Below are 23080 nucleotides of genomic sequence, written 5' to 3'. Positions count from 1 at the left end.
ACGAGGCTGATCCGTGTTTTGAGGCTGGGGACAAGAAATAGCTTTTCTTAATAGCGTGCATTGATTTCAAGGAAGTCTGTGTAAAGCAGTCTTTGGTTTGTGCTTTCACAAAGGGATTTCAGTGTTTAATAAAGAATAGGAAATAACTGGAGCTTCAATAGACCTGCTTTGATAGGGGGTCTGCTGCAACATGATTTTGTGTAATACTCTGCATAAGCGACAGAAGCATTTCCTGCCTCCAACTACAGTATTATTCCATTAAAAAGCTGCAGAAAGTCCTCAAAGCTGGAATAAAAGGTATATGTAAAGAAGAAAAGCCATCATCCTGCCTAGAAAAGACTTTCTTCCTAGTATCTGAGCTTGTAACTTCAATCACAAAAATTCCATGTTGCATGTGTTTGTACTGGGGTTTTTATCATAACAGCTTCTTTAAACCTTTGAGCCTTCAAATCCCTCCGTCCCTCTTCCCCTTGTTCCTCCAACTCTTCCAGGCTAGGAAATCAAGACAATTTGGTAATTCAGAGAACATGTTCCTCGTTGTTGCAGCTGATTAGCTGCACAGTTCCATTTTTTGATGTTACCCCGGTCTCTCTGTACTTGCTCGCTTTCCCACCCAATTCCCTCTTTATTTGGCCATGTACCTCTTCTGACTCCAGCAGTTCTTCCCTGTGCCAGCTGTCCTTGCCCACGCAGCCCTGAGCAACCTCAGCTGGTTTTTGTTTTTATGAAATAAATATATTAACAACTACAGAACCCTAAACCAAGGAAATGGAGCTGTGCCAGCCCCTCAATTACTTTCTGTTGTTTCATCCAAAATTGTCTTTGTATATAAATGAAGAACATTGTTTGTATGGTACAGTCGTTTGCTGTGCACCTAAGGATTTTTAATTCAGTATGTGGTTTTGCTGCCAGTTACGTATTTACTTCTGAATGCATTTGTTTACTTTCTCAGTTTTCAGTCTCTGAAATAAGAATAACATTCCCTTTGTCTGTTTTGACCAGTTAATGTATGGATGCGTTAGGCTAGGGACCCTTTGTGCAATTGTAAAGTATCAGCTCATCAGGATTGGTGTTGCAATATGAATGCAGCATCAAGAATATGCATTTGTTTTTGGATTGCAATGAATTATGTTTTCAAGCTAGCATAATAGTAACATGGGCTATGCCAAGCAGAGCGTGCCAAGCAGAGGTGCAGCAGTACTGGCACAAGGGAAAGAAGACATTTTTCAAGGACTGAAAATGTGCTAAAAAATGAGAGTTCCCGCTGACAGAAGCAGGCTCTGTATCATGAACTGGAGATTTTCTTTTCATGGCTCATTACAATCGGCTGTTCTCACAAGTACCTCCTGAGAAGATGTTCGGAGATTATAGTCCCTCTGGAGTTGGTGTGCAAATGGATGCCTGGTTCCCTGATCCCTGACTTCTTTCCATAGTTTTTCTTTGTGTTTTCCTTGTTAGGCTCTAAGTAAATATTTTGGGGATGTAAGGTAATTGGTTTTAGTCGTGTGATATGGGGGATCTTTTTTTTTTTTTGTCTTGAGATTGTGCACATTCAGAGCAGGATTGAAATTCTGGTTGATGGGGGGAGAAAAAAAAGTATTAACTGTTGCTTCAGAACTGTTCAGAAAGGCAGAAAGGGGAAGAAAAAAGATTGCCATGTTAATTGAATAATTAATTTTGAAGGAGTATGCATAAGGGGAGTCTGCCTTTTCCAACAGGCACCAATTTCAAATAGCCACAGCTCTTCTCAGCTGTGCTTTGTGCTTCACAGTACATGTTCCATGCTCCGGATCTTTGCTATGTGTACTGCAGAGACTGAATGCTGAGTTACGGCTCCTGTTTTGAGCTACAGATGAGTAACCTCAGTACATCCATGCAGTCTTACTGTAAAAGAGAAGTTTAAGGAGAACTTGAGCCACATCTGTGGAATTTGCCTATGAAAAGCTGTGCAGGTTCTATCAGCATTACCAAAGTAGAGACAATGCTATGTGGCTTGGAAAAGCTAAATTTATTCAGTAAATTACTGCTGGTTTTGTTACTTTGAGTGAAACTTCAGTGCAGGTTTAATGACTGAGCCTCTGCCTTTCTGCTTCCCGCTTTCTTCTTTAAAGAACTGAGTATTTTCAGAACGCTTTTCCATTGACTCAGCCACGATGAAGGCCAAATAGAAATAAAAGATTTTGGAGTGAATAATAAGATATTTGTATCTTTTTACTACTTGCCAAAAGCTCATGAATTTCTTACACCTGTGAAAATAGAATAACTTGAGTCTTTCTATTCAGTTGACGATGATACATTTTGCTGGTACTTTTAAATACATGACTAGGTTTCAGAGTAAACATGCTGGAACAAAAACAGGAGTGATTCTCATTTAGATCATGTAGACACAAGTGTGGGGCAAAAAGGGGGAAAAATGCAGATAGCTTAACAACAGTTTTTAAACGTCTTTAATAAAGCTGTAGATTTCAATAGTGGTATTCATAAGGAGAATGGGCTATAGAGTTCCCTGTGTTGCGAATTAATTTGATTAAATAACTTCCTCTAATTTTCATATGGGAAGGAGGGATTTGTAATATACTTTAATGATGATTCTTAGGACTCAGGCAAAGAGAAATGTATAAGCTTGTGGAGGAAGGATATGTGTTCAGAATCTGAAATGCCCAGGTTCTGCTTGCTGATAGCTGCGAATCTCCTATTTGAGACCTGTTGACTTTCTTTACTTCAAGCTTTTATTCATGTATTATTTGGAAGTGCCTTTGATTTCAGGCTACGTGCATATGGATTACGTATATAGTATGTAGAAGCATGTTATGTATTCCCTGCTGCTTTCATTGAACCAAGTAGTTGGAATTGGTTGGAGATGGAAAAGGAGAAGACCGGCTGTAAGCAAATTGATACAGGGTATTTCAGTCCACCCCTGTCGATTATTTCTAATTGAAGCTGTCTGAGCCAGTCTTAATACAATTTAGTTATCGCCAGCCAGAAGGATTTTATTTATGGAACAGGGCCTGTTGGAACTTCCTCCGACCCCGGAGAAGCTGTGAACAGGAGAGAGCTGATCAAGCAGGCATGCCTGGCTAGCGTACGCATTTCTTTAATAAGGCAGGGATTGATGTCTTTTGCAGTTCAGGGGTTAGGTAAACAGCAGTCCCTCGGTTCAAGGCTCTCCATGTTCGATTGTTTGTTTGTACGGATCTCAGAAGGTTAGGTTAGCCTTCTTGACATCTCAGGGGAGCTTTCCTGACCATGGTATAACCTCATCTGCTCCAGTGTTGTTCAGGAGGTGTTGCGTCCCTTCTTGAGAAGGGTATGGGCTGAATGGAGCATCTGGAATTGGTACCTGGTCTCTAGGAAAAGTGGATGTAATTGGAGGGGGTGGAACCCTGTGAGTCTGTCTTCAGTATAAGTATAAATACTTTGCACATGTAGTGTATGTAACTAATTAATGTGCTTCCATACTCAGACTTGACATTTGCACACAAAGATGAGTAGTACATGTAACTTAGGCTCTTAGTGAATTGCAGTTTTGGAAAACAGGAAAATACATAACTCATTTCACTGGAACTTTGAAGTTGTCTAATTTTTGCTTCTATTGACTTGGCAGTGGTAGTTCTTAAAATTAAATCAGATAAATCCTAAATAATCAGTAAGTAGCCATGTTACTAGCTTTTATTTAAAAATGAGCGATGGTTAAATGTTGAACAGTGCTGTGAGTTAGACCCTATGTCTCACCGGTTTGTTTCAGTGTCTCTCCCATGTCAGCCTCCTAGAGAGGTTGGTGACTTGTGTCAGATGAGCGAGAAAGGAATTTGACCGGGTTCTGCTGCACAATAAGTAGACTGCTCTGAAAGTAGTACCTCCTATTTATTTCCATGGAAACTACAACAGATCCAAAGAGCATAACAACACTATTTGATACGGCAAATTCTCTTCTACAAAGCATTATTTTTTTTCAATGTATTCATTATCATTAGTGCTATACATTTTCACCAGCAATGAACAAAAGCCTGCATGCTGTGCTTGTAAAGGAGAAAGCTGTCTGCACCAGCAGAGGTGATCCACTGTCGCCACTGCTGAAGCGCACCACCCACTGCCTCACTGTGCTCACATCCACCGTTTGGTCTCCATAAACGTTCAGCAAGCACATCCGTGGGTGCCATTCTTTCCCCACATGGAGGAATTCAGTTACCCTCCTTTGCTTCATATGCACTTCAGTGTCAAACACCGTTTTACCAGACTGCCCTTCTGCTGCCATCTGTCGCACAGCAACACAGTATAATGGAATATTGGTGGGAATGTTCAACCTCTGCTGCCATACCACCAACATCGTGGGCCGACATAATAAAATAAGAGGCATTACTTTCAGAGCACCCCTCATAGTTCTGATGTGTAGAGCTGTTCTGGAATTTGAGGATGACTTTTCTTGGGGTTAGAAATATGCTTTATTGTGCGTGTGATATGTATGGAGGTGTCTTAAATCCCTGACTTTGTTGAATTGCTTTTGGCTGATGTGATGCCTGGCAACTTGTACTTCATTTTTCTGCTGTGCCTCTAGTATGTAGCCATGAAGACCCAAAAAGACATTAAAACTAGCCTCACTGCTTGTGAAATATCCTAACATACAACTTGGGGAAACTGAGGCATAAATGGGGGGCTATGAGTTTTCACTGGATGTTTTGGAGGCCATTAAGATCTGTGCTGACTATTTCCATCTTGTAACCCTCAGGGTCATGCTGCTTGACCTGCAGAGTCACTTTTCTCGGGAGAGGTTTGTATTAGTCCTAGAGCTTTCCAGGAAACCTGAACTTTGTTCACTAATCTCACATAGGAAGTCACTATTAAGGTATCCTGTCCTGTAAAAATCCGTATGGGTGGTATTCTGGCTCAAAGGTGAGGAGGTGTTTGGAGTGGGAGGCCACTTCCATGCTGGCTGAGGTTTTCAAAGTGCCAAAATATGAATGTCTTGTCGCTTTTAAATAATGTGTGGGGTCTGACTTAAACGTCGGGTTTTGCATTTAATCAGTATTAATATGATAACAGGAATGTGACAACTGAAGCGAACACAAAGAGATTATCTTCTTAGCCAAATGCATCCATTAGCAAGGAAATATAGGTTTCTATTAAATGAAGCAGACAGATGGGCGATTGGAGGTGACTGAGAACAGGAGGGGGTGGGGGCTGAGAGGTGAAAGTTGAGGTTTAGAAAATCTCTATAAAAATAAAAACAAACCATCCGTCTTGATGGTTGGCGTTTTACCCTCCCGTTGCACTTTAGGGATGGTGCTCCGATTCCTATCGAGAACATTATGCTGAAATTTAATCTAACAGAGCACTTACTCCTGCCAAACTCTGGCTCAGCGACTCTGCTGCTCCCCCAGAAAGAAGCAGCCGACAAGGCTTGAAGTACAGGACAGTGCTGTGCCATCAGGGAAAGGCTGCTGCCTTGAGATCCCAGGGGAAGGCAGATTGGATCTTCTTGGTCTAGTCTTTTTGGTGGAAAAGTAAGTTGAGAAAACAAAATCATGTTACAGCATTTCAGGGCGGTTGTAAAGTAAATTGTATGTCTGTGTGTATATGGATGTATGTATGTATATGGATCCCCCATCTAATAACTTCTGCAGCAGTGTTTATAACCAGTGTTTGAAACTAAGATGATAATACCATAAATAATTTTAGATAATGCAGATAAGAAGAAAATAACATAATTAAAAGAATTTTACAAGATGGGCAATTCACTAAGATAGCTGAAGTAAGACAATACATAAAAATATATCTGTAAGAGTACAAACATCACACTGATGACAGGAAACATCTGTCTTGCCAACCATCCCCTGGACTGACCACAGCCATACATCTCCATTGCAGTCCAGGGAAGTCTGCATGTGCTCTGTCGTGTATGTGGACATCACACCTCAGCCTCAGACTGCACCAGGGAAGTTCAGGTTGAATATTAGGAAAAACTTCTCTGAAAGAGTGGTTGGGCACTGGCATGGGCTGCCCAGGGAGGTGATGGTGTTACCATCCTGGAGGTGTTCAAGAAACATGGAGATGTATTGCTGAGGGACATGGTTAGTGGGGAGTATTGGTGGTAAGTGGACAGTTGAACTAGGTGATCTTAGGTCTTTTCTAATCTTAATGATTCTGTGATTCAGGGTGGGTGGTTCATTCTCCCACAAGCCTGGGGTGATTAGGGGTTGGCTGGTTGATTTCTGCTCAACTTTTTAAAGTTCATGTACATTTTATGTGAAGAAATGAAAGGAGACATTTCGGATGGCTGTCTCCCTTGGATTTTGAGGAAGTGCCAAGTTTGCTCCAGTTTAGCTTTGAATGGGATTTTAGACTTGGTAATTGTGGGTACATTGGAAAGAAGAAAATATGTAGCAAGAGCGAGAAACAGCATCCCTCTTCTGTCTGGAATTGCCAGGCTTTGTGTACAGGTTTACAAACGTACAATTCATTTGTTAAACAAGTTAGCATTTTTGCCTGCATGGCATCAGATGATTTTCCTTTTTCAGTGTACTGCCTTAAGTGTTAATGATAATGAGATGCATGGAAGTTCAGAGTGGGCTTTCCTTGTTCCTTCATCTTTGTCCTGCTGTCCACCTCTCTGAGTGGTTTTTTGTGTTTCTCTGTGATGTCCCTTATTTATGTACGCTGACTTCCCCAGCAGGTGATAGCTACAGAGGAGGAGAAGGTCTCTGCGAGGCCCAGGTGATGGCTCCCAGAGGATCCTATTCCCTGCTGGGGTGGAGGCCCCGCTCCCCATGGTGGAGGCAGTGAGACCTGTGTGCTGTGAATGTCTGTGCGGGACTGCAGGAGGCCCAGGGCCGTTTGTCAGGCTGTCCTGTTATTCCTGCTTGGGAACCTGACACACGGGCCTGCTTTCTTGCATGTGTTGTTTTTTGGGAGGGAGGGAGGTGACTGAGTGGCTAGCCCCTTGACAGGGCAGCTTTAAAACATTCATAAAACTTTTATTGGGCTGCCACCCTTCCAGATAAATATTTTCTGAGTTTATGGGCTTATTTTAAGGATTGAAGCTTAATAGCAGCTTTGTAGCCCTATCCGTCCCCAAAATAGCCTTTTGGCAAACCCCATCTCAGGAGGCTGCCATGCTTTTCGTGGTCTTCAGAGTTTCTTCATCACTAAATTACTACCCTTTTGCCTCCTTCCAGCTCAGTATGACTAAATGGGACCAACTGTTAAATGAGCCTTTCCCCTTCCCCCCAGCCTTGCACAGGGCTGAAAGCTGATCCAGTGCACCGTATTTGGTCATCGTGAAAGGATAGTGGTTGCAGTAGTTACAATTCTATTTTCTTTATTAAGTTGGTATCGTTAGACCTGTTTTATTCCCATCTTAATTATTAATCTCTCCTTAATGTGGCATGTGGTTTGAAGATGGTACAGGCTGGTGGCGTTTCAGACGTGCTGGCACTTCTCAGGCAGTTTCTCAACGTGCTTCCACAAATATAAAAGCTTTACAGTGCGTCTCCGCATTCAGTGGTGAAACCAGTGGGCTTGCAGCCAAGGTTATACAAAGGAATGCTGTGTGCGTAGTGCTTGCAGGAAGACGGAGTTGCAATTTGAACATCCATGCTTTTTGATTTCACTGCTTTGTGTCCAAAGAGGTTTCATGAATTTCAGTGTGGGCTTTTGCTCAACACTGACCTGAGACTGTGTACATTTTTGGCTGCTGTTGGGAGAGCTGTGTATGATCCACATAATTTCCAGATCCTGGAAAGTGGATTTTTTTTATTATGTACATAACTTTTTATCATCTGGCATGGTATTCCCCATTACTGGCTCTTTTCATCTCAGTGCAGTTGCTCACATCCCCTATTTTTCTTACTGGGCGCGTTTGTAATTGCCAAAAGCAAAATGTAGTCTTTATTTTTTCATTTACTCAGCTGTATATGATGATGCTACTTTTGATCACTGATCTTCCTAAACAAGAAGTTTCTGTCATAGGAGATTATATATAGCAACTTCTTTCTTCTCCCAAGTTTTTCAGAGAATGAGGCTCTTTCTACGCAGTGCGGGTGCTGGCCCTACACTTGTATTTGTGGAAGAGAGCATGTGGTAGGAGGTAACAATGGGCTTTGGAGGTTTGGGGTAAGACTAGACTGTATAAGCGACTAAGATAAAATAGTGATTCAGGACAATGTGGGAACTAGGACAAACTTTTAAATCCTTTAACAGAGTCACTTGGTTTTAGCTGATTTAAAGGAAAATAGGATCTGTAGTTCTTAATTTTTGGGCAAGGTTCACAAGTCTTGTATAGTCTGGAAACTCCCCTTTCCAACCCAGTCACTGTACAGCAATGAATATTCTGGTTTGTTTTTATTCCTAAAAATAGAAACGTCTATTTTGGTAAGAAACAATGCCCCGAGACTTCTGTTCCTGTATTTCCATGATTTCTGTCATTTTTGTCAGCATGTTTTGGAAGTTGTGCTAAAAATGGAACTGACGCAATCACCACAGCTCTCTAGGCATCTAGATCCTCACCACTCCTAACCATCTAATCTGTTGTTTAGATGAGAAAACTACTGTGAAACTGTTTTTCTGCTAGTGTTACATAAATTAAAAACAAACAAATGAGGGAAAAAAAAAACAACAACAAAAACCCACAGGTGTGGAAAAACTAAATACTCAATTTGCCAGATTCTGTGACTATCTCAGTAGGAGCCAAAGGGGGTGAGCCATGGTGGCTTCCTGCAGAAGGCTGTCAGGTTCTGGAATTGCATGTAGAGTTCTTTGAATTTTTGCATATTTGTATGTGAATTTTATTATTGTATTCCTTAAGTGTGAATGTAATGGATAGCAATTGTTTCAAGTCCTTTTCTTAGATATATTATACCACTAGCCTTCTTGCTAGCACCTGACCTTTGTACAAGTAGGTGGGAGTTTGTTCACTCCGTTTACCCAATGAATTAAGATATTGTCCATATTCCAAAGAGGCAGAGAAGAGATGCAGAGGGATTAAGGTGCCAGCAGGTCTGTGGCAGTGCAGTGAATGAGGACTGAGGAGTTTTAGTTCTCCGCTGCCATTAGTGACATTTGGTCTTTGGCTTTATATGGTAAAAGTATCTTGTAGAACTGTACTAATGAAGATGTTCTGAAGAGCACGTCTTTGTTAGTATGTCTGTATGCACATTCATACTTGTGCTTGTTTTTCAAGTATCTTAATAGGAAATAAGTATGTTATTCTGCCCCAGAGTGTTGCTTCTGCTTGTCAATGTCTTCCTACCAGCAGCAGACCCTGCTCCAGCCATAGGAGCTGTTAAGTCTCATAGGTTCATGACAGCAGAGTGTAAGGCACTGGTGCTGCCTACTCCGACCTGGGCCTGCTTCAGCATTTAATCCCTGCTGTGCTGCATGTGAAGGCTGCATGGTGATGGTTGGCTTTGGTTTTGTCTTTTTTGGTTAGAAGCCTAAAAGGTTGTTTCTAACACTTAACGCATTGAAAGTGGCAGTTGTTGGCTCATGTTACATCCCATTTTATACTGATACCACTTCTAATGAGGTTTAAAAAAAAAAATTGCGGTAGAATTGTGTCTTTCTTTTGAACAATTTAAGAGAAATATTGGAATAGCAAATGTACACGGACCAGAGCTGCTTATAGAATCCTTCCAAAATCAGACAAAAAGATTTTTTTCTCACTGTTATATATAAATTGTTGAAGAAATGGATACAGAGAGGTGAATTATTTCCACAAGACACAGTAGTCCAAAACCAGCTGTAATAAGGCTACAGGTACCAAAACTAATAGACATTACTTGTATTTTTCTTGATGAATTATGAAGAACTTAGAGAGTTTTTTTTTTTAACTAGTAACCTTAAAAGACCTACAGCCTAGGCAAGTTAAGAGATGCTTCTGATTCTTAATTGACTTTTGAACTCTGTTTTCTTACATTGTGGTTTACATTTGGCATTGATCATAAGTTAATGCTGCTTAAGTATGTAATTTACCTTCAACGTGACTGTTCTTGATGGTGTATGGATGGATGAAGCTCTGTGGTTTTGGTGGGAAAATATGAACTGCAGACATGTATTCATGCTCTGGGAGCACAAAACTTTCTGAAACAATGAACAAATACAGCTCTAGGGGAGAAAATACACTTCTCAAGTTTTGCTGTAAAATAATTAGCCTTCTGTGGTAGGCATGGAAGCCACGGAAAACAGACAGGAGTTGCTTGTGATTTGACTTAAAGTTTATGACCTTGAGTAATGTGCCTGTTCAACAGCACTTAACAAAAGCATATTTGATGAAACACTGAACTCATGAATTACATTTCTAAGAAAAGTCTTTTAAAAAAGAATATGGTAAAATCGGAAATAAATCACAATCTTCAGACCTCAGTTGAGTTGTTTAAACATGAAATTAAGAGGAACTGGCAGTTTTATCAACAATGGTACTCTGTAGACTTAATGATATTATGTAACTTAACAAGAAAGGACCGTATATTTCAAGATATTGCATAGAGAATTGCTGCATTCTCAACCCCTTTTTGTACATGGGGACACAGAGACAAAATTCAAACTTTCAAAATTTGTGAACTAATAAGTTACACAAAACTTTTACTAGGTCAAGGTTTCTTACTTCTCAACCCAAGTGTCTGTCCATTAGGCTTTAATGCCACGAGAGCATGTTATATTGCAGTTTTTGGGCATCTGTAAGGCAGTATTTGTTCCTTGCTTTTCATTGAAATAGCCAACGGTTACTGGTTCAATTGTATTCTCATTTCAATCGTTGAATGCCTAGAGTCGCTCCAGATTTATACATTAAAAAAGCAAGCAGAATCCAGTTTACTTATGAGAGAATAGATGTGCTGTCCCTGCCACGTGCAGCAGCAAGTGGTGGTCTTCCTGCATAGAGCTCTCAGCCCCAGGGCTTGCATGGCATTGGAGAGCCTATTCTCTCATTGTCCTTCTATTGCTCAATGAATTTTATTTTATTTCTCTTCTTCAGTAAAACATTCAAATTATTTATTGTTTAAAAAGAAAAAGTAGTTGGGTGCTCTGTGCTGGAATTAAAGTCATTCACAAGTGTTTCCTTTGTTGCACTACATGCGACTACTGTATGACAATGGAATTACAATTTTCATTTTCTTGGAGAGTTTTTGCCATTATTTTTCACCTTTTGAGGGATCGAATCTGAAGTTAATGCACTGCGTAAAGCACTTCTGTTGAAAACTGAAAATCCCCATGGAAAGCCATACTGGTTTTTAGGTTGTAAGAGAGTCTGAAATGCACAATGGCTCTGATCATTAACTTTTCACTTTTTGTCCCTGCAACTTTTGAAGGGAGAGTTGCGTTTTTTGGCATTGGCCAAGTAGTCTGGTCTTCATAGACTGGCCATCTGTAGTGTCTTTGTGCAAAGTTTTCCCCCTGGGCACCATCCTGTGTTTTAATTTGCAGTTTCAGTTGCTGATGTATGGGCTCCACTGTTAAGAAACTTCTATTTTCTATGCCATTATGCCTACATACTTCACTTGATTTGTGTTACACAGTGTTTTCCCCGTGTTGTATTTGGAGCTGGTATGTAATAAAGTTACTGTTGTACAATCCTGACTGAAAATTACAACTTTTATCAACCAAGTGCTTGTTTCATTTGAAAAATTCTTCTCCATTTGTGAAATATTTATCCATTGTGTGCTGCTTTTATCTTTCAAATAAAACAAGCCACTATTTCATACATGCTGCACGTTACGAATTGAAGATTCACTGGTATGTAGAGCACTTTCTGCTATCAGCACAAGTGAAGAGCTTCTGTAAACAATCGATTCAAGATTGCAGAGTAACACAAGTGCAGTGAAAACTATTGCTCTCAACTGTACTGTCACATTTCCATGGATTAATGAGTTGCTGTTTATCTCAGTCATAGTGGTTGTTGGAGCGTTCAAACCCTATCACAAATGTGCTATAAATTCACAACCTTCACCAATACCAAGAAGCTCTCAGAGGTTGTTCTTTCTGGTCTCCCAGCCTCTCTTAGAGCAGCCCAGCTTCACTCCCATCTTTAGCTCGTCGTGACAGTGATGTAAAGCTATAAATATGACTTTCTGGCCATTGCGTCTGTTACTCAGGTATACCAGTGATGAGCTTGTAAGTGACGTTAATCTGGTCAGGCTTTCAAGTTTGGTGATTGTATTTTTCTAAGAAGCATGTTGAATCTAAGCAGGTAGTATTGCAATTAGCAAATTCTTTCATTACTGTGCCCTTCTGAAATTATGCCAAACCGTTCCAGAAGCTTACTGAATTTTAAAATGCAAACTCGCCGTGTTTGGGTTGGGAAGGCTGACCGCGCATATAGTGCACACTGATCCAATGTAAGCTGGGTGGTGTTATGGCATTTTAAAAAGTGCAGTACGCTCTGTGTGCAAAACCGTGCACGTAAACACAGTGTATATTGTGGCTGCACATCTTCAGCTTGTGTGGTATGATGTGCACACTCGTGTGCACGCCCACATGCTAAACCTTTGCAGGTCAAAAAGTGAGGATAAACTTTTGAACCCAGCTGCTCCCAAATTAAGTACATGTGCAAGGGACCACCAGAGCCGGGGTTACCGTATTCCAAAAAAGTGCCGGACACTGACACCCACATACTGTGCAGCAGAAGGCTTCTTGTTCTTTTTTAGAGCCTGAAGGATGATGCCTTGAACACGCTCTGTCCTCTTCGCCCTTCCTTGTCACCGGAAAGGACAGGCGGCAGTTTGGTGACTTCTCCCTTCGTTACAGAAAGGGGACTGATACAGTAATCAGGATGCTACATATGGAGCTTTTTAAATTACTGCTCTTCAGTCTTTTGTTAGCCTTCATTATTCCTGAAGATTTTTTTTCAAGTCACAAAAATGACATTTTTAATATGCAGAATTAAAAAAAAAAGGCAATATGAAGAATACGTTTTTTTGTCAATAAGCTTTTACCTTTTAAACCAGTTATCTAAGTTTCTGCTCTAGGTATTTTAATTGAAGATTAACTACTGTTAAAGAGTATACAAATTTAGGTAGTATATATTTGGAGTAGTAAAATAGGACTGAATAAAAAGTGGGAAAAGAGCAGTCTGTCCATTATAATTTTAGATTGCAAAGTGCAAACTAACTTCCATTAGAAGTCAGCACAGCCGCCTTCTAATGTTATGGCTATTTTTCTTTTGTTCCCATGGAATTAACTTAAAGTAAACTTTAGAGTTGGAAGTCAAGCAGCTCTCATCTGGATACTCGTAACCTCTGCTGTCTCTTCCAGCAAAGCGGTGTTGGTAGATCAAAGATGCATGTATACGTGAAACCAAATCCTAAAAGTAACACTCGCTCTGTACCTCTCACTTCTGACTCACCTCTCCTTGCTCATATGTTTTTGCCCAATATGGGGAAAAAAGACTCATTAATTCCTGTATGCAAACTGATTTTTATTGCGCCTGCAGTAGACGTGGGTACCACGTCGTCTTAAATATGCTCACTTAAGACCCAAAGGCTGATTTCTGCTTGAGAAGGACTTAAGGTGCTGTCTTTGTTCCAACTGCTCATGAGTTTCAGGTGAGGTATCTGCATTCCTTCCAAGAGCCAGACTCTTGACATGGGAGACCATGGGGAAGACCTTCCTTCAAAGGGAAAAAGGACAGCCATCTCTAGAACAGCTCTCTAGGACATGTTGTTTGAACCTGTTTGGAAGGGAGCGCATCTGGTATGTTTTACAGAGACTCAGCTTTTCCTTTCCTCACATAGTGTTTACTAGAGCCTGAATTTCAGCAGTGTAAATGTTAATGTAAACTTACTGTAGATCAGCAGCCTCAGTGAACTGCATGTAAAACAAACACTTTGTGAACACTTGGAGTTCTCTCATCCTCAATACAGATGATGCGGGAGAGTGCTGGCTGCTTCTGTTTAGCCCTGTGAGCTAGCCTGATGAAGTGCAGGGTGGGCATGCTGACCTCTGCAGAGATGGACTTCCTGAGGTGCCTGCTTGTTGGGCATGACCCAAGGTAGTTCTGCCTCATGCTGCGGTCTGTATGGAGCGTAGATCTCTGACAGGAGAACGTGACTTGATGTCATCATGCACTGCACAGTTCTTCCTCCTCCAGCATCCCTTGCTAAGGAAGGAGCCTGGGTAAGACAGGACCTTAGGCTTGGCTTAGGGTGCTACAGTGGTTCCTATGCTGCTAATGTTTTTTCCATGACACTTTCCCAGTCTTTCCCTTTTCTTTTTTTTAACTGGTTGTTTTCCCCCTCTGCATAAGGAGAGTGAATTTGAACCATAGATTTGACATGATTCTGCTGCAAAATCAGTACCAGCTGTTGGAATTGTAAATGGCTGCTTGGTTGCAGTTGCAGAACCTGCAGTTGATCAGCTCTCCCCCCAACGATAAGTGGAGACATCAGGAACACTGAGGTTATAGCTGGAGAGTCAGAGAGGATGGAGTTGTAACCCTGAGGCAGGGGGCTGAATAGGGAACACAGTTGCAGATGGGTATTCAAAGGGGCACTGTTTCCTTTTATTGGGCGACTTTGTAGAGCTGACTGGAGTAGTATCCTAAAGTGAGCAAGAGGAGCTTGTAGGAAAATGCAGAATAGGTTTCAGAGGAAACTTAATTAGAATGTGAATTTGTCTCATCTCCACTCTGTTCCCCTTTAAAATGTCCAGTATCCTGGCAAACCTCTGTCAGAACAAGTGGGTGAAAGATATCTCATGCTTTGGTGGGGTTATCTGCAGGTAATTCAGGTTAATAGGCTAAGCTGTATCTCTGTGTTGTCATTGAGTAACATAGTATATCACAAGCATTATGTTAGCATAAGGCAAATGTTTAACAGTTACTTGTCAAGGAAAATAAATTTTGAAGCGTGGGAACACTTGCTCCTGTAATGGACTGTACTGGAACCCAAACTTAATGAAATCAGCACTCATCATACAAGATGCTGCCTTTGTGGTTTTGGTAATGGGGATAATTTATTTTTAACTTGTTTGTGTGTTTTGGCTGGTCATATTGCATCTTCTATAATTTAGCGTTCCTCTCCTTCAGTGCTGCATTGCGCTGCACTGAAACACCAAGCTTTTGGGGGATGTTTGCAGTGCATGAAACATGTGGTGTTTTGGCACTTTGCAATGGCTCTTGGGGAAGGTCGGCAGTCCACAAAACTGACTGAAACACAAGTGGTGAACCTTTTCCCTCCCACTGCCAGCTATGGATCCAGGCACTGAAGCAGATTGGCGCTGCTAGTGGGAATCTTCAGAGTTCAGCTGCTGTAACTTTGCTCCTCTAGCCGGTCATCTGACATGAGGACAATTGATAAGTTCTGCTTCTGAGCTTTGTAAACTGCTTACATCTTATTCCTAAGCAATATCAGTAGCTGGAAAATTCAAAAACAAGAGCAGAATCTTTTTTGGGGAGTTGGCTCAGGAGCACTAATCTGCTTCAAGCTTTAAATCAGCTTCCCGTGGTCTTGGACAGGAGCTGTACCTGCATTTTGTTTTATTTCGCTAGCTTTTAGAACAGTCTGTGCCCCAGGAAGAGTGTGCTGAGGAAGGAAACCCAGCCCTTGGGTGCTTGCCTAGAAAAATGGAAGTATTGCTGTGGCATGGATGGATGTATTCAGTTGTTACTGTGTGCTTCGTCTGTCACTATCTCTGCAACTTCTGCTATCTCAGTTAAGGTCTGACTTAATATGTCTGCTTGTCTATAAACATATCACTATGTGGCTGTGTAAGGCTTTGTGTTGCTGTTTATTTGGAGCACAAGTATTGTAAAATAGCTTTTAAAAAACATTAACTTGGTATTCAAAGGTTTATTTCTAGGCTTTGTGATTACAGTGGAGGGGGGGAGCATTAAGATGTTGAACTGAGACTCTTGATTCTGAGAAAGTAAGTATGAATAACAGTTATGCCTTTAAAAATAATGGTAATATTTGTTTCAAATGTCTTCATTTGGAGGGCAGGGTGATGACTTCCCATGTTTTTGAGACTCATGATGCTGAAGCAGCTTACAAAAAGTTCTTGTTCTGCAAATCTTTTCCAGTTTTGCTGAATCCTAGGGTCTTTGATTCAGCTCTGTAAGAACACTTTAAAATAGTGGTAGATACGTAACAAAGAAAATCAGTTAAGGCTCAGTGGTGCTCATCTAGCATGTGCTCAATGGGGAGAAGCAGAGTGTGTTAATTAGAACAAATGCAGGAGACTTAGTTATTGTGAAGTATTTTTTCACTGCTGGAGGATTTGTGGGTGACTAAGAAATGTATAGACTTCAGTTTCTTTTAAATAAAAAGCAGATCCATGTCTTCATCCTTTGCTGGCTTGTTGACTCAATTTACTTGGATGGAATTTTTCAACATTTAAAACAAATTAAAATTCATGAATCATTTCTGCTTAAAGGCACAAACTTTCATAGATACAACCGTTAAGGCTTCTAAGTGGTTACATACTGTGTTGCACATGCAAATTATGTACTTGCTTATGAAAATGCAAAGTTTTGGGGTAGGTGAGACAAGTTAGACATTGCCAGTTAAAAGATTAATATTCACTGCACTTATTTTCTGTTTTAGCCTTGCTTTGTCTCAGCACCGTTTGCTGCAAACGCAGGGATTGGTTGTAGGACAGATGTATGTGAAGAAGACCTGATCATAGAATCATAGAATGGCCTGGGTTGAGAAGGACCACAATGATTGAGTTTCAACTATGTGCAGGGTCACCAACCATCAGACCAGGCTGCTCAGAGCCACATCCAGCCTGGCCTTGAATGCCTCCAGGGATGGGGCATCCACAACCTCCTTGGGCAACCTGTTCCAGTGCGTCACCACCCTGATACTGTGGTAGAGGGTGGTGATGTACATCCCTTTGGTAGAGAGCTACCTTACAAAGTTCTTCTGTGCCACCTTTGACAGTGTGCAGTTTCTCAGTACTTCAGTTTTGCTGTAGTCATCTGTATGTGCTCTTAAACTGTTGGGTTTGATGCTTCTGTGCCTGCATGGCGTGACCCTGCTCAGGACGGAGAGGTGTTGTTTTCACCCACGGTGCGTTCGGATTAGATTAAGATCAGTATTGTTTTACTTTGTAGTCGATGCAGCACACTGTGTTGTTTTATAAATTGCTTTAATCGTTGTGGCCCGTTGTTTACTGGTACAGCTAGGCAAGCTTTTTCACAAGCACTTTGTAAATGGGACAGGCTCCACCACGAGGTTTTCATTTGGAAGCTTGCTTCAAAATGTGACTTGGGGAAAGGAGGTGAGCAGTCAGTGAATGTTAACAGAAAATAACAATATGCAAATCCAGATTAAAATATGTTTTCCTTTAGTAACATTTTATTTCAAGGACGTTTTGAATGATCGTTTTGAAGTTCATTCTGTCCCTCAGTGGTACCCACACACCCATCGCTGCAGTGTGGCTCTGCAGCGCTGTGCTCCGCTTAAAGAATTCTGAGCTGTGGTCAGCTTTCCTCCTCTGGGCTCCCATGGTGGATGATCCACCTGTGAATGGCATTTCTGGGAACCTCACCCAGTGGCCGTGTGCCCCTGAAGGTGCTGTGTCTGTGGGTGTTGTGGTGCCCTGTTGGCCATCACCAGTCACGGTGTGAGCTGTTGGTGTTGGCAGACGGTGAAGGACAGCTGGAGGGAAAAGGCACCATAGGACTTAAACCTAGAGAGCTGTTTTAGGGAAGAAAAGTGGGAATAAGAAAAAGAAAAACCATCAAACATTGGAATTGGTCTCGGTAAAACAAAACTAAACAAATTTCCAGAGTCCTTTCTTGTAGGAAGTTGTGCAGAAGGAGTTTATAGGTTATTAAAAGACTGAAAACTTCACGGTAACCCAATGTTCTCCTACTATTTCTTCTACTCCACCTCAGACAGCATTTTATTTCCCTTGTAATAATTAGTTTGAACTTTCATCTGTTTCTGTGGATCAAGTAATTTTCGTGCAACTTCAGGATTTTTTTCTCTGCTTTAAAATCTTTCTTCTAAATAATGTTTTTTTTATAACAAAAAAAAAAGCCATGAATACATTATAATTTCAATTTTCATGGTGTGTGAGAGATTTCTGCGCTAGGTCTTTATTGTTTTTGAAGAATTCATCACCCTAGTTAAGAAGCTTAATATAAATTAAAGAAGGTATTAAGGAACATTAAGACATCAAAATGTGGAGCGTTCTTTTCCTTTCGATTGCTCCAAATGCAAACAAGTTGAATAAAATGCAATCAAAGGGCCTGTTTGGAGAACATTGAGTGGCTTTACAGCTGTGCTGTAGAGAACCTCTGGTAAGAGCATAATTCAAATAAAAAGGCCTTTCTTTCCTCCTCCTAATTCTCTTTGTTGTGGTGACAACAGAGTACAAGCCCGATAAAAATTTAATCACCTTATCTTTTTAAAGCAAATTGCATATTTGTTTACACACAATATACATAACATAAAAAAGAAAAAAGCTGCTATCCAATCCCCCTCCCCCTTCTAATCGCATTAAAGGCCCTTGCCTAGAAGTTGAAAAAAAGAAATGCCCACAAAAATTAAATGTTTCATTCTTTATTCTGAAGTCCCATTGTTTAGGATTGCTTTATAAAGGCAGCCCAGGGGAAGATGAATATCGCCAACTTAAACTCTGGACCCGTACGAGCAGCAGATGCCTGGGATAAGTCAGCAGAGTCGGTCCAGCTTAGCGGGCTTCTCGGATGCCTCGTGCACATCAAGATGGGAGGATTACAGCCCGGCCTGCGGATCCGGCACTGCGGTTTGAAGCTGCTTTGTAATGAATTGCCTTTGATTCTGTCACATCTGCTAACCTGAACTTTCTCCACACGGTGTGCCTCCTTGATAGGCTGCTCTCGGAGATTCTGTGTTGGTGGTGTTACTGTAGTTGCTGCCTTTTCACTGGGCGGATGGGATTTTAGTCCCCTGTGTTGAATTCAGAACATGTTTTGTTTCAGAACATGAGTGTTGTTCTTGTTGATGTACTGTTTTATAGGTACCAGGGTACTGACAGTAACTCTGTCTTCTGGGGCACTGCTGCCTGACTCTGACCCAAGAGCTCCCATGCCTCAGTGGGTGATTTTTCTCCCCCTTGACTTGAGTATTTAATTAGCAAGGACCAAACTTGTAAAGGTGTATCTTGGACAGCAGTGTCCCAGTTGTCATCTGGATGTCTGTGTGTTTCTTTCCCTTTCTTGCATCCTGACAGAATACTTCACAGAGGTCTAGTGGCATGGATGTGCCTGGTCCCTAGGTCTACTAGCTGGAGCCATGTGGTGAGAATGGACAGTGCTGGCAGGGCTGTATGCACAGCAGAATATATGAATATCCAGATCCTGCAAGTCAAACTAGTGATGGGGTCTGAAGAAAAAGAGACTTCTTGTCAAGCTGGCTATGTAAAAGTGCTATGGGAGATCATGACTTAGTATACTAAGTATTCCTGCCAGGAGTCGTGCAAAGGAACACAAAGCTGTGTGCAAGTACAAAAGTAAGCCGTGCTGAGCAATGAAGGACAAGTTACAGCTCAGTATAGCTGTTCAACTGTCTATTTATTGTGCTTATGTAATCCTGGGGGGGCTGAGATTCTCTGAAAGAGAGGGTGAGTTTCCTTTGATAAAGAGGAATCTATCCTGAGGTCAGCTTTGCTTTAGCAGAGTCCTGATCCCCAACAACTGCAGAGCACCAAATGCCTGCTGTTGCTGGAGAGAATGATCAATTCTAAAAACAAGCAACCTTCCTCCCCTGCTGGTTAAAGTAGCTGTGATTTTAAGGCACTTCTCTCTTGGATTGTTTTGAATGGTCATGGACATTAATGCTGACCTACCTGTAATTTTTAAATTGTTGAGTTGTACCAAGAACCTATGTACATTCCCAGTACGTATATTTGTATTAATAATTTAATGTCCTTATTACTTCAGTTTTTTCACAGCTGCTCTTGCTGTGTGCTGGGCATTTCCCATGCACTCAAGGTGGCCTTTTTTGGCTTAAGGGAGTTTGAGGAATGTGTGCACTAAAAGCACATTATCAACAACGTAAGCAGCTCTGCCTGTTCCCTCTTTCTGGGAGAGCTCTTCCAGCTGACATGCTGAGGCAGTGACTGGAGTAGCACTTGGGCATGATCTCAGTGACTGCATGGACTTTGAGTGACCATCCAGTGAAAACAGTTTATGAATAATTGCTGGTATAGTAATTAGCTGACATAATTGCAGCCTTGTTAATGCACTGAAAGCGCATATATAGCCACTGCAAATATTACTTTGAAAATTCTCTCCCTGAGGCTAATGGGACAGCGTGAAGATCAAAAGATTACCGTGGTGGCTGTCCTGTAGCTCTGCGAGTTGGTTCTTGTGGTACGTGTACATGTAATTTGCACAGCCAAGACCTTGTAATTGCAGTGCCCTGGAATCTCTGATGTAACCTGTGTTAATGTTTGGGAAACAGAAACAACAAATTGCAGGATGTATATAAGCCATGGCTAAGTCCCAGGAATGCAAAGTGTGAAGGCTTCTTTAGGACTTTGCCCTAGAAGTGTGTAGCCAACAAATGCTTGTGACATGCAGTGTAACTGCAACTGAAATACATGCTGGCCTTGTAAGACAAGGTCAGGTTTGGTATTCTCAACTGATGTGTATTGCAGTATGGCCAAGCTAGCCAAGAAATGAAGATCCCCAGTGTCACTGCATTTCAGGGCTACTTTCTGGGGCTTTGGGGCTGAAGAGGGTGTTGGGGTAGGATGTGTTTTGGAAAACCCTCGGTGAGAACTGCAAGTAGGCTCCTATAGTGTGTATGGGTTTGTTTACTTAATGTAGTGTTTGTGAAGCAAGGCTATCACAGACTGGATATTTGTAGGCTGCAGAAAACTGTCCTACTACATGGCTTCAGGTGACAGTAATTATTTGTCATAAATTTTGACCAAAAAAAACAGGTGAAAATACAGTTGCATGATGTAGATTTGGGAAACGGGTATCTCGGGCATCTTGCTGTAAAAGGAGAAGCATAAAACCAAATGAATGGCACACACTCTCAGCACTGTGGTACACTGAGTGTCCTCAGTCTGGATAGCAAGTGTGGGACGATGGAGAGGGAGAGACAGGCAAGGTATGTACAGGGACGGATGGTATTGATAACCATTCGGCTGCTGATAGATTCTGTGTGACACTGGAGCCTGAGCTCTGTTTAGCAATACAAAGAATATCAGACTGAAAATCAATACGCTGACTTCATGCAGAGGGTATGGCAGACTAATTAACGAAAAAAATCTGTACCAATGGAGCCTATAAAACTCTTCCTGACCTTGAGAAAAGTCCCAGAGAGCTGTGGGAAACTCCAGACCGTCCCCTCTGAACTTTTTTGTGTTGGTGCTTAAATATAGTAACTGCTTTTTTAATTAAAAAGAAAAATTAGATGGCGTTTCAAATTGTGTCCATGGTGCCTTGGGGACCTATTACAGTACAAATTACCCTGTACTATTTAGCGAGGGCTTGTTTACTATTGTGTGAAGCAAGGGTTACCAGTGTAAGGATGTAGGACAAGAAGGGCCCTTCTTTGAAAGCTTGGCTGTGCACATGAAAGTGACGCCAGCAATTGGAAGCAATTTGTGGAATTGTTTGATTATATTAATTATGGCACCAGCAAACAGTGCTTGGGAAACAGTTTTGTTTTCTTGCATTCTTTCTTGATTGCTTGCAGCAAAAGCCAAGATACAAAATGTGCCTTTAAGGGCTGCCGGGGAGCGCAGCTCAAGCCATTGTGTGGAGCTGGCACTGAGCTTGAAAGGGCTGTGTCCAGCTGACGTGAGAGTTTTCTAAATACAGCTTTGGCCCCTGCTTCACCTGGGTCAGCCTCTTGAATTAAAACAGCTTCTGTCTTCCTCATCAAGGAAAATTAGCTCTTTCCCTACTAAGTAGGAGCCCATAATGAAATCCGTGTTATTTCTAGATTATCACCTCTTACAATAATGTTTCTCAGCCCAAAAGCCTGTATAAACTTAACAAATTGATACTCAAGTCAGTTCAGCACTGAACTGCAGCCATCTGGGACGTGGAACAGGGCAGCTGTTCCCTAATTTATGGGAAGACCTTTTGGTAGTTAAGGATTTCCACCCAGAGCCCACCAGGCTGAACCTGCAGGGCTGGCTGTGCAGGCTGACACGGCAGCATTTGGGCAGTACACGAGCAATCCACTGCTTGAAGTGGCTGTAATACTTTCTTTCCGATCTTTGTCATCAAACAGTGAATACAGATATTGTGTGTAGATCCCAAGGCATTAGTGTAATTCTCGTTTGGAAGGAAGGAGTGCACTTTCTGGTCTCCTTGGAGGCTGATGCTCTCCCTGGCCAGCTTCGTGCTGTTGTTCTGTTAATATTCACAAGCCGGGCAAGATGAGTAATAGCAGATGTTGTGCCAGCCAAAAGAGAAAAATGGGTCTATCCTGAAGTTTGAAATCCTGGCAGAATGTTTCTGAAGAGAGCTGATGAGATGTGGGAAAAGGTGGTGTGAATTCAAAAGAGAATTACTGGAGAATTGTGAAGGGATTTACATAAGAAAAATTTGTTGCCTGATCTGTGGAAGTAACTGAGGCTCAAATCCTGAGCTCCTGAGGGTGGCAGCAGGAATATCCCTTGTTTCTTGAGTGATGGTCAACTGTTGCATCAAAATTGCCCAGGTGGTTGTATTACAGTTGTTATCATGGTGATTAATGCTTAGGAATAGAGCAGACCAGCTCCAGTAGGAGCACTGTGCTCAAACCTTTTGATTAGCTGGGCTGATGGGTGCTGACCCTGACGTCAGGTAGACAATTCCTGGCTGGTCCTGGACTCTGATTAGTTTAGGACACAGTTTTCATCCCTGTTTTTTCTGGAGCACCATATATTAATGACAAGCAGATGGGATGCTTGTCCTTTCTGTTAGGGCCAGCAGCCTCTAGATTGCTGCTAATCTAGTCTACTGGTCGTGATGTGGCATATCTGATGTTCCTGATACAGTATTTATGGGCAGAGCAATATAGTAGTGTTGTTCTTGGAAGGCTTAGAAAGATGTCCTTTTCCTGACCAGCTCAGGTTTTCTTAGCTGAATACTGATGGAGCAAAATGGCCACCTTGGTTGCAATAAAATGAGGAGTTAAGAGTATTGGATATCTTT

The 23080-nt window shown here is 41.6% G+C and overlaps 1 protein-coding gene and 1 non-coding gene across 3 annotated transcripts in view; both read left to right on the top strand.

The window, feature by feature from the left end:
• Positions 1–23080, top strand: part of EEFSEC (eukaryotic elongation factor, selenocysteine-tRNA specific) — a 117204-nt gene that overhangs the window by 86784 nt on the left and 7340 nt on the right. The gene's annotated exons all lie outside the window — the stretch shown is intronic.
• Positions 6805–6899, top strand: MIR1572 (microRNA 1572). Its single transcript, NR_035057.1, has one exon. It is a non-coding gene; the product is annotated as a microRNA 1572 (primary transcript).

This window comes from Gallus gallus, chromosome 12, assembly GCF_016699485.2.
Source record: "Gallus gallus isolate bGalGal1 chromosome 12, bGalGal1.mat.broiler.GRCg7b, whole genome shotgun sequence".
Taxonomy (NCBI): Eukaryota; Metazoa; Chordata; class Aves; order Galliformes; family Phasianidae; genus Gallus; species Gallus gallus.
Note: the sequence above shows the minus strand (reverse complement) of the source record. Positions and strands in the feature narration are given on the sequence as shown.